The sequence below is a fragment of the Myodes glareolus genome, chromosome 7 (genome assembly GCF_982192425.1).
Source record: "Myodes glareolus chromosome 7, mMyoGla1.1, whole genome shotgun sequence".
In the NCBI taxonomy this organism is placed as follows: domain Eukaryota; kingdom Metazoa; phylum Chordata; class Mammalia; order Rodentia; family Cricetidae; genus Myodes; species Myodes glareolus.
Window position 1 is genome coordinate 16,212,850 of NC_142032.1, and position 10,892 is coordinate 16,223,741.

General features: G+C 51.4%; 1 long non-coding RNA gene across 1 annotated transcript; it reads left to right on the forward strand.

Moving 5' to 3' along the window:
• The first annotated feature begins 562 nt into the window (after positions 1–562).
• On the forward strand, positions 563–9,115 carry LOC125403614 (uncharacterized). Its single transcript, XR_015002983.2, has 3 exons — positions 563–731; positions 7,199–7,345; positions 8,568–9,115. It is a non-coding gene; the product is annotated as an uncharacterized LOC125403614 (long non-coding RNA).
• Positions 9,116–10,892: the final 1,777 nt, after the last annotated feature.

Below are 10,892 nucleotides of genomic sequence, written 5' to 3' on the forward strand. Positions count from 1 at the left end.
TTTTGGCACCTCACTTGGCATGGGTTGGGGCAACCAAAGGCTTCCTAACCATGAGGCATTCCAGACCTGTAGCCCAAGACCCAGGCTCAGTCTTTCTAGATGGATCAGGATTGCCAAGGATCAGTGGAAAGCCTGAAACAAAAATTGGGGTCCTCGATCTCCTTTGACCTCATCCCAAGGTCTGCCGGAAAGAGTGAGGGCCTCTGGATGGAGTATGGTTCTTCGGGTGTATAGACGCTGGGTGGGGGGTATAGGGAAGGGGCTCCAGTTAGCTCTTCCAGCTCCCTGAGCTCCTGGTGCCCCGTCCTCTGCTCCCCTCCCCCTTTAATTAATTCTGGGTGAGCAGCCTGGCTTTATTGTGCGAGGAGCTGGGGTCTCACTGTGGGAAAAGTCACACCTTCTGAGCAGCTTCTGATGCCATGCAAATGAAGAGAGCGTCCAGGAAACGCTTTCATCTGCACGGTCGCCTGTCCAGCCCCCAGCCCAGTAATTACCCACATTTCATTTGTTTGAGAGCAATTCCTGGGGAAAGACATGGGGTGGGAGGGTGTCTAGGGGGTGATGGAATGTCAGGCTCTCTGCCTGTGATCCTGGCTACAAAGTGAGGCCTGGCTGGGCCAAGGGTGGTCGGTGGCTAGGCCAAAGCTAAGCCTCAAGCCTCTGACCTAGGAGCACCTGAGTCTTCGGAGGTACCGCGGGAACCGAACCGTGTTTGCGTCTAGGTAGAAGAGGTGAGCACCTAGAGGGCCAGCCCTGCCCAGAGATGGGAGAGGCTGGAGGGCAGGAGGGTGGGAATCCGCTGAGGCTGCCTGAAGCTTTTCCCCAGGCCAGGGACCCATGGGAGCTGAGCACAGAGCAGTAGGCTGAAACCAGGCTGGAGCACCCACCAATTTGTTTATCTTTGAGTTGCTGCCTCCACAGAGCCCTCACTAATGGGGTTTTACAGCCCACTCAAGCTGCAACTGGCCGAGAATCAATCATTACCACACTTAGTGGTTTGATAGTTAACAGCCTGAACTGAAGCCAAACTGGTTGTTAACTGTGATAGCAACTGATTTCAAGGGGTTATTGCCAGCCCAATATGCTCAGCCATTTATTTGGGGGGAAACAAGCAGGACGCTGTGGCAAGGCCCAGAAAAGGGAGGAGGACTGGTCTGTGCTCAGCCAAAAGGCAGCCCTCTCTGTCCCCGGGGCAGCTGTAGGAATGGTGGAGGTCTGTGTGGAGGCTTAACCATCCTGCCTGAGGGCTGTGTGAGGCCAGGTTAGCTCCACAGAAGACCTCTCTGTTCCCACCCTTCACAGAGTCTGCCTTGAGTCTTCTTTTTTCACATGTCCATTGTTGTTAAACGGGGTTTCCTGTAACCAGGGCTGGCTTCGGCCTCATTGTTGTAGCCTCCTAGCCTTGAACTCCTGAGCTGCTCCATGTTCCCTCAAGCATTGTGTCTTTAGTGCGCTCCCATGATACCCTCACAAGGACAGCTCCACAGGGAAAGCCCAGCTGAGTGGTCAGGCCTCTACCCAGCAGACAGGGCTGGACCCGAGCTTCCCAGAGTCACACCGAGTCCAGTTCCAAAACCTGCTTTTCATTTCCAAAACCACCAAAGGCCCAACCCAGGTCTTGACTGGAAGGAAGGTACGAACACTCTTTCCTCCCACAGCAACACGAACACCACACATTCTAGAATGCTCCTGCAGCAAAGGACCTTCTCTGCTCTCCAGATGGACAGCCCGTGACTCAGCAAGCAGCAAGCGCACAGTCGAAGCTAGAGCATTTCCAGGCCCAGGCTGCCTGTTGAGAGCTTGTAGGTCTCACCCAAATACCGTTCATTCGGTCAATAAATATTTGCTGAGTGCCTGTTATATGCCTGACTATTCTGGGCAGAGAGGACAGAGCAGGAAAAAACAACAACAAAAAAAAAACCCGAAAATCCCCATTGTTACGTGCTCAGCTTCTAGAGGGAGGCAGGAGGGGGCCACAGCTAACAGGACAGAGTATCAGACACAATTTCAGAGACGGGAAGCAGTGTGAAGGGCGGTGACTGGCGCAAACAGCACGATCAAAGAAGGCCTTGCTGATGACTTCGCGTTTGAACAGACACCTGTTGGGGCGAGGCTCTCGGGTGGGGGAGGGGCACCCAGGTAGAAGAACAGCCAGCTCAAAAAATAGAGGGGACTAGGAAAGAGAGTGGTGTGGCTAGAACACAGGTTAGAGAAGACGGGGGTGTGTGTGTGAGGGGGCTGCTGGAGGAGGGTGTTAGAGGCTAGAATACTGAACTGAAACCAGAGAGGTGGCAGGGCATGCGTAGAGGGCAGATTACGTAGGGCTTGACTGGAAGGGCTTCAGATTTGCCCCCAGTGAGGTGGTACCCCGTTGTGAGGTTAGGACAGCAGAGTGCCGGGATGGGAAGGCAGGTTTTAACAAGATTGCTTTGGCTGCTGTGTTAAGAACAGACAGTGGGAGGCAAGGGGGACAGAGTTCCAAAGCAGCAGGGAGAAGCTAAGTGATTGATAATAGTGGATTGGGAGAGGTGAGAAGCGATTGGAATTTGGTGGGGGTTTTTTGTTGTTGCTTTTTGTTAAGGGAGGGGCAGGTAGAGATGGCAGGACCTGCAGGTGGGTGTGGATGTGGTTTAGGCAGGAAGACAGGTGGCCAGCGGTCCCTGAGGCTTGAGCAACTGAAAGAGTGGAGGTGCCATTTGCTGAAAAGGTTCTAAGTGGGGCCGGTTTTCAGGGAGGATTGGGAGTTTGAGTCTGGACATGTGAAGTTTGAGTTGACTCAGTATTCCAGAGGAAGCAGCGAGTGGGCAGCTACTCGGATCTGGAATTCCAGGGCAAGAGCTCCTTCTTGTGCTCTAATAGGTAGAGTGCTGGACACACAGGCAATGGATGTCAAAGCCAGGAGACAACGGAGTCCCAGGCAGTGGGGAGCGAAAGAGTAAAGAGATCCAGCTGGAGGACAACTGGGAGTCCATTTTCTCCTCCCACTCTGTGGCTTTCAGGGATTGACCCCAGATCAGCAGACTGGGTGGCAAGTCTTTACCCACTGAGCCATCTCACTAATCTCTTATTTTATTTTTGAGACAGTCTCATATTGCCCAGGCTGGTCTTGAACTCCGGATCCTCCTGCTTCTACCTCCCTAGTGCTGCAATGGCATGCATTTGGCACCTTGCCTGGCTTATGTGGTACTAGAGATCAAACCCAGGGCTTCACGCATGCTCAATAAACATTTTATCAACTAAGTTACATCACTAGCCTTATTTATCATTTGGGAAAAAAGGCTAAGTTGCCTGGGCTGGTCCTGAACTCACTCTGTAGCCTACAAAGACCTTGAGTTTGCCATCTTCCTGCCTCAACCTCCCAAGTAGTGAGGTTTACAGTGGTCCTAGTTCGTTCCTCTTTGGCTGTGGTACAGCACTGACTAAAAGCAGCTTGGCAGGGAAGGTGTTTATTTGGCCTATTAGCTCCAGCTTCTTATTGACTAGCTCTTACATCTTAATTTAACTCATTTCTATTAATCTGTGTATCTCCACGTGGCTGTGGCTTAACTGGCAAGGTTCCATCTGGTGTCTGTCTCTGGCGGGGCTTCATGGCTACTCCTGACTCTGCCTTCTTTCTCCCAGCATTCAGTTTAGTTTCCCCCACCCCCACCTAGCTCTATTCTGTCCTGCTATAGGCCCAAAGCAGTTTCTTTATTAATCAATGATAATCACAGCCTACAGAGGGGAATCCCACATCATGGCACCATCAAGGTCTGTCATGTTTTCTATATTACACTACTCACTCTCTGGTGTTTTCTGGGTTTCTATTTGTTTATTAGATTCTGGTCTCTCTAGCTGTACCTTCCAGAAGAGCAAGAACTTCAGTATAATTTGCTCCTTGCCTAAGATGATGAGAGGAACAGCATAGTTGACAGTGAATGATGGCCACTGCAGTCAAGAACTAAAGCAGGCACAGTTTCTGAGACTCTGAATGGAGAGGGCTGCTTGGGCGTACCTTGTATCCAAGGAGACATAGGGTGTATTAGCATAGGTGATGTGGCTTCTGTTAGACAAGATGGGCCTGACTTGGAATTCACAATGTAGTCAGGCTAGTCTTGAGCGCTCTCTCTCTCTCTCTCTCTCTCTCTCTCTCTCTCTTGACTTCTGTTAGACAAGATGGACCTGACTTGGAATTCACAATGTAATCAGGCTAGTCTTGAGCGCTCTCTCTCTCTCTCTCTCTCTCTCTCTCTCTCTTGACTTCTGTTAGACAAGATGGACCTGACTTGGAATTCACAATGTAGTCAGGTTAGTCTTGAGCACTCTCTCTCTCTCTCTCTCTCTCTCTCTCTTGGTTTTACCATACAGGGTTTCAGCCTGTGTAACTGCCCTAGCTGTCCTGGAACTAGCTCTGTAGACCAGGCTGACCTCAAACTCACAGAGATCCACCTGCTTCTGTCTCTGAGGTGCTAGGATTAAAGGCGTATGTCACCACTGCCCAGCAGCCTCGAACTCTTGACAGCCTTTCTACCTCGGTTCACCAAATGTTGGGATTATAGGTGTGAGCCACCTCATCCAGCTCACACCTATACTGTTTAACTAAAGGAGATCCCAAACCCATTTTCTGAAGTTGATACATGTTCCCCAGACCTGGACAAATGGAAGTCAAAGCAGGACCTGCTGGCCTGGAAACCTCAGAACCTCTCCAAATTCTTCTTCCTTGGCTGCTTTAGGTTTCCATAGCAACCAAGGGGCTTCAATAAAGATGGTAAATGGGGAATTAAAAGCCAGAGAGAGCAGAGAAGAGAGGAGGAGCAAATGGTGGCAAGACAGATGGGGAGCTGGCAGGATCGCCAGGGGGATCCCCAAGTCCCATGTGATTCTGGAAGGTTGTGCCAAGAAGGTCCTTTTGGTTGCTCTCTTCCCATCTGGGTCTCTTGCTGAACCCTAGGACGTAACTATCCATCTGGGCAGGCCGAAAACCGACTGCTTACAAGCCCCTCCCACTGGTTGGCAAATACTGAGCCCCCAGGGCCTGGGCTCTATCCCTCAGCAAGAAGCAAGAGGGAGCCCTGAGCTGATTCAAGAAACACCTGTCTCCCCTTCCAGATGAAGGACAGCCGGGGCACTCACCCCCGCTGAATAGTCCTTTGCACTGACATTCGGGGTTCATGACCGGGCTCCCAGTGGTTAACGATCAGGCAGGTCAAGTGTGGGGACCTGACTAGAAATACTTAGAGCAAGATGCCTGTGTTCCAGTGTGAGAGGCAGGAGAAACCAAGGGAAACTCTCCTGCAGAGGCAGCCTGCCCCTCCCTTGAGCCTAGGGAACTGGGAAATAGCTGAGCCTGAAGCCTGAACTGGCAGCCTGCAGAGAGACTGGGCTGACTCAGGCTGCCAACAGCATGACACCTTGGTCCTGACTTGGACCCAGGACTGCTTAGAGAACAGGTCAGTGACTTTCAAGGGTAGGAGTGGCCAGGGACACCACCAAATCACCCCTGTCTCTCTGCCCACATGTACACTTCATGATGTGGGATTCCCCTCTGTATGCTGTGAATACCATTAGTTAATAAAGAGTCTGTCTTGGGCCTAGCGGGGTAGTATAGAGGCAGGTTAGGAAAACTAAAGTGAATGCTGGGAGAAAGAAGGAGGAGTCGAGGAGAAGCATTGTAGCCCCGTTGAAGACAGACGCTGGATCTTTACCTGGTAAGCCACAGCCTCGTGGTGATACACAGATGAATGAAGATGGGTTAATTTAAGATATGAGTTAGCCAGAAATACACTTAAGCTATTGACCAAACAGTATTGCAGATAATATGGTTTCTGTGTGATTATTTCGGGGCTGAGCAGCTGGGAACAAACAAGCGGCCTCCTACAACTTCAGACAAGTGGCTAGAACCCGAACCCAAGATGAAGCAGTTCCCCATGTACCCATGGTCCCCAAATGCCTCCACTGTCATGGATTCTACCTTATGTCCAGTCTCTAATCTAATGTAACTATTAAAATTTTTTTCCTTCCTTCCTTCCTTCCTTCCTTCCTTCCTTCCTTCCTTCCTCTCTTTCTTCCTTTTTCTTTCTTTTTTTTTTTCTGAAAGGTTCTCACTATATAGCCCCAATTGGCCTAGACTTCTCTATGTATACCACACTGGCCTCAAATTCAGAGATATTCACCTGCCTTTGCTCCCTGAGTGCTGGACTTAAAGGTGTGCACTACCACATCTAGCCTCCTCCTCCTTTCTCTCTCTCTTTTGTAATTTTGAAATGAATTCCTTGGTCTTGAGTGTGCTGGACAAGGGTTCCACTCACAAGCTTCAACAATTTCTATTTGACAAACACCATCAAATCCCACAAAATCAGCCAGGCCATGGTGGTGGATACCTTTAATCCCAGCACTTGGGAGGCAGAAGCAGGAGGATCTCTGAGTTTGAGGCCAACCTGGTCTACAGAGTAAGTTCCAGGACAGCCAGGACTGTTACATAGAAAAAAACTGTCTCAAACAAAACAAAAAATAAACAACAACAAAAGAGCCCACTACAAAATCTTTCTTCACAAAGAATTTCTGTGTTCCACCCTGTCGAACGCCTGAGCTATCCTGCCGCCTTTGGTTTCTTCTACAGCCTTCCCTGTGCGCAGTGCTGAAGAGCCAGCCCATGAAACATTCATGGCGGGTAATCCGCCATGTAGGAACTGCTGATGCTGTCCCGATAGAAGGGGCAGGTCAGTGGGGCTGGTCTTGGGCTCAGGTTCCAGCCGCTTTCCCGAAGCTGGTCCTGGTCTTCCTAGCGGGATGTTGGAGGTTCAGCTCCTGAAAGCCCTGCAGAGGAAGTTCCTCTCAGAAGCGATGTAGACAGCCCAGGGTGGGGGAGGGCTTCATGGTGATCCATAAGGAAGAGTGTTGGGTTCTAACTAGAAGCCAGCAGACAAAATGAACCATGACTTAAGGGCTGAAAGGACCCACGGTTTGTGCTGAGTGCAAGGAGGAAGCACAGGCTGAGTTGGTGGTATCTAAAATTTCTGGTTAGCTCAGATTGGAGCCTGAGCAGGTAGTGGGAGCTGAGAGGCTCTAGGATTGGGAGCAGACCCCCTGCACGAGGCAGGGCAATCGCCTGGAGAAGAGGCTGGTGTTTGGGTCTGTCGTCGAAGCAGTGGAGTCGCGGAGAGGAATGAGGGATGCTGTGTTTTCACCACCCACAAACCCCGACTTTCTCTTGACACAGCTGTGGTGGCCCCGGTCTCCAGTCATGTCAAGAAGGGATTCAGAAGAATGGATGCTCAGAGGAAGAAGGAAATCAAGTGGCTCGACGTGAAGCCAGGACCTTTGAGTTACCCTGCGTCGCTTCCTGCCTGGGTAACCTGGAAGGAAGGTCAGGGTACATCTCTAGACCCCAGCATTCTTATCTGTGAACTGGGGGCTGTATTCCACCTTAGAGAGTTGTCAGGATCAGCATACGCATGAGCAGGGAATGTGTCCAGAGGGTGCGCTAAGCCTTGGAACGGTGGTTTCTGTGGGGAGGGGTCCTGGGGGGAGGAGTTGGGCCACACTACTCAATGGTACAAGAAGGTGCACTGGAGTCTCCAAGGAAACAGCCAATAGCCCGAGGGCCTGAGCTCACCCAGAAGCTGGCAAGATCAAGGGCAAGTTCCTCTGTGTCCAGGATGCCTAGCCCCTCTCAACCTCATTTACCCAGGCAGGTGTGTGGCTGCTTAAGGCCTGGAGCCTGTGGACCCAGCAGAAGTGACGGGGCAGATGCGATGGTCCCTGCGGGAGAGGCTTTACCTGCTTGTTCTTAGGACCCATGCGCAAGTCCTTACACCCGGGTTCTCTGAGCTCCACCCCCTCCAGCTCTCAGAGAAGCCAGAGCAAAAGGGAGAGGTTAAGTGTGAGTTTCTTGGAGACGAAAAGAATAGACAGGAGAGAAACACCAAGGACGGAGATTTGGCATCCAGGGCTTCTTGTGTTCCTTAAAGACAAACGCCATGCTTCTCCTTTCCCCAGTGCCTTGCTTGACTCAACGGACGAACTCTGTGCGAGGCACCAAAGTGCCGAGTGTCAGGGAACCCCCAAGAGGAAGGTGAAGAGACCTTGACTCCTACTCCCATCTGGCACAAGGCCATTTGATGACCATAGTCATGATGCTGTAGAGGTTGGGACAGAGTGGGGGTGGGATGAGGGTGCTGGATGGGGAAGAAGGGCTTAGGGAAGGTGGTGCTCAACAGAATCCAGTGGAAGAACGATGCCCCAGGTTGGCTGTGCTGGCAGCAGCCCAGCTCAACTCAAGTTCAGTTTAAAAAAAAAAAATCACTGTCAAACTGCTGGAGGGGAAGGAGTGTGTGAGGCAAGGTTTCTACCTTCCTGTTGCCACACACAGCTCCCAAACTAGTAAACTTGTGGTTGTCACGGAGCATGGCCCAGGTAGCTCACACATCAGCACCAGGTCCTTGCTCTGACTGCCTGAATCACTAAAGGGGCCTCAGGGGAGACAGGAAACTAAGAATGAAGAGCTATAGAGTCTCAGGGACATTCATCTTTTCTTACTTTCTTTCCTATTTCTGTTTGTTTTGTTCTGTCGGGCTCTGATTTTGTAGGCACTTGGAGTGGCCGGCCACTCACCCTATAACCCAAGATGGAAGACTTGAGACTTCACTGACTCAATCACCTGGGCTCTGGAGTTAAAAGCGTGCATTATCACACTTGACAACCTTCATCTTTTCTGCACCTTAGTTTTCTGGTCTAGAAAGAGAACGGTTTGGATAGGGATGCATATCAGCCAGAAGAATGCCTTCCTCGCATAGGTGAAGCTCCGGGATTGAGTCCCAGCGTTGCATCCAACGGAGCATGGTGACGCACTGGCATTAATCTCAGCACCTGGGAGATGGAAGAGGGAGGATCCAAACTGCAAAGCTCTCCTTGCCTAGCTAATGACTCTGAGACCACCCTGTGCCCACAAACCAGAATCAGAAAGAGAGAGGACCAGTGGGGTGGCTCAGCAGGTAACTAAGCCTGGGAACCTGTGCTTGCTTCCAGGCCCCACGTGGTAGAAGGGAGACCCGACTCCTACAAATTGTCCTCTGCGCATGCGTCATTTGTACCTGTGCACCCATGAAATAAATTAAGTGTAGCTAGAAATACTAAACGAGTTCTGTTGTGCTTTTTCCCCATCAGTTCAAACCTAGAAAGTATCTTCTTAACTAGTCCTGAACATCTGCCTTGACGTGTATTGGATCACAGCTGTGGCAGAGAAGGCGAGACTGAGCCCTGCAGCCTTCTCCGGGCGCACTCGTGAAATAACGGCGAGGACCCTCCAGCGAGGACCCTCCAGCGAGGCGGAGGCGGGTGGGCTCTGGCCTTGCCATCCAGGGACATTCCTGGGTCCCAGAGGAGAAGGGTCCTCCAGGATGAGAAGCTAAGCCCCGGCTTCCCTCAGAGCACCTGGTTAGTGGCGCTATTCCCCCAGTCCCAGAGCAGCCTCTGTCTCCTCCTGCGCTGGCCACTCACACCTAGGTATTATCCCAACCAGAAACTTCCACTTGGAACAGAGCTCCCAAGAAAGAAACCTGAACTGCCAAGAAGAGGCTCCTTAACTGGAAAGTGGCTGGAAAGAGAGAGAGAAATCTAACAAAACCCTCGAAGCCTCAGGGAGGCCCTGAAACCCTGAAGACAAACGACCAGACAGCCTTGCTAGCCCTGCCTCCTGCAGAAGCCAGGTCTGGCCAAGACGGGTGGGGAGTAAGACCGGCTTCTAGGGGAGAGTAATTGGTGCACCTGTGGCTATGGCCAATATCCCCTAGGAGACCTTCAGGGTTGGCCTGCAGTCACTCAAGTTGTCCCCTCCCCTCCCCGGTTCCCACCCCATTCTTTCCAGCTGCTTCCACTTACTATAATGGGCTGCTGTAGCCAGCAGGAAAGGGCCTGCCAGGAGCTTGGGGTCCTGTGGTAGGACATCAGGCAGGGAGCAAAGAATGGTATCCAGACCCTCCGTTTACAGAACACCCAACAAGTGCCAGACACATGGCCCATGTCTGTCATGCAACAGTCCCACCTCTTTTTACTGATGGGGAAACTGAGCCTCAGAAGGATGAGGCAATTGGCCTCAAGTGATAGAGCTAGCTGGGTAATGGCTGACCTGACATCTCTGTGCGGGACTTTTTGAGGAGAGAGGACAAATGTCTCTTCTGTCATGTTGAACCCCTGCTCTAGAACCCTGGTTAACATCAAAGTAAGGACTTCCTTTTCTCTCAAACTGTGGTTGCAGACAAAGGAACCCCAAAGTTCTCATTTCTTTACTTGGATCCTACGGCCTTGTGGAAGATATTTCAGCCTTTGGGGCTCAGTCTCTTATGTGTAAAGTGGGGTTCGCCATAGTATGTGCCCACAGTGGAGTGTCAGAAAGAGAACATATCACACATAAAATGCTTAGCAAAGACTCAGCAGAGTCCACACTCCATGAACACCTATGTGTGATGTGAAGAATTCCTTTGCCCTGTTCCTCGGTAGTCCAGAGTCCTGGGGAAAGACCCTCAGTGCCTGAGTGACTCAGACTCAGCTCCAGCCAAGCTGCCTGCAAAGACAGCAGAGGTGGCCTGGAAAGAACCTCAAAGAGGCCGAGAACCATGGTAGTGTGGGGGCCGGCAGGAACCCTTCCCATGACTGAGCCACTGACTCTTGCCATAGCAATGTGCTTGGCTGGCCATTGGGTTGCCCTGGCATGTCTCTGAAGGCCGAAGGCCGAATGCGACTCCCGATCCCTGAAGGAGGATCCTTAGAGTTAATTAGACTGAGTATGGCTGGAACAAAGGAGACTCAGTCTCCTGCAGAGTGGCTGATAACTCTGGATTCTTATTTTCTCTGTATAGCCCTGGCTGTCCTGGAACTTGCTCTGTAGGCCAGGCTGGTCTCCAACTCAGAGGTCC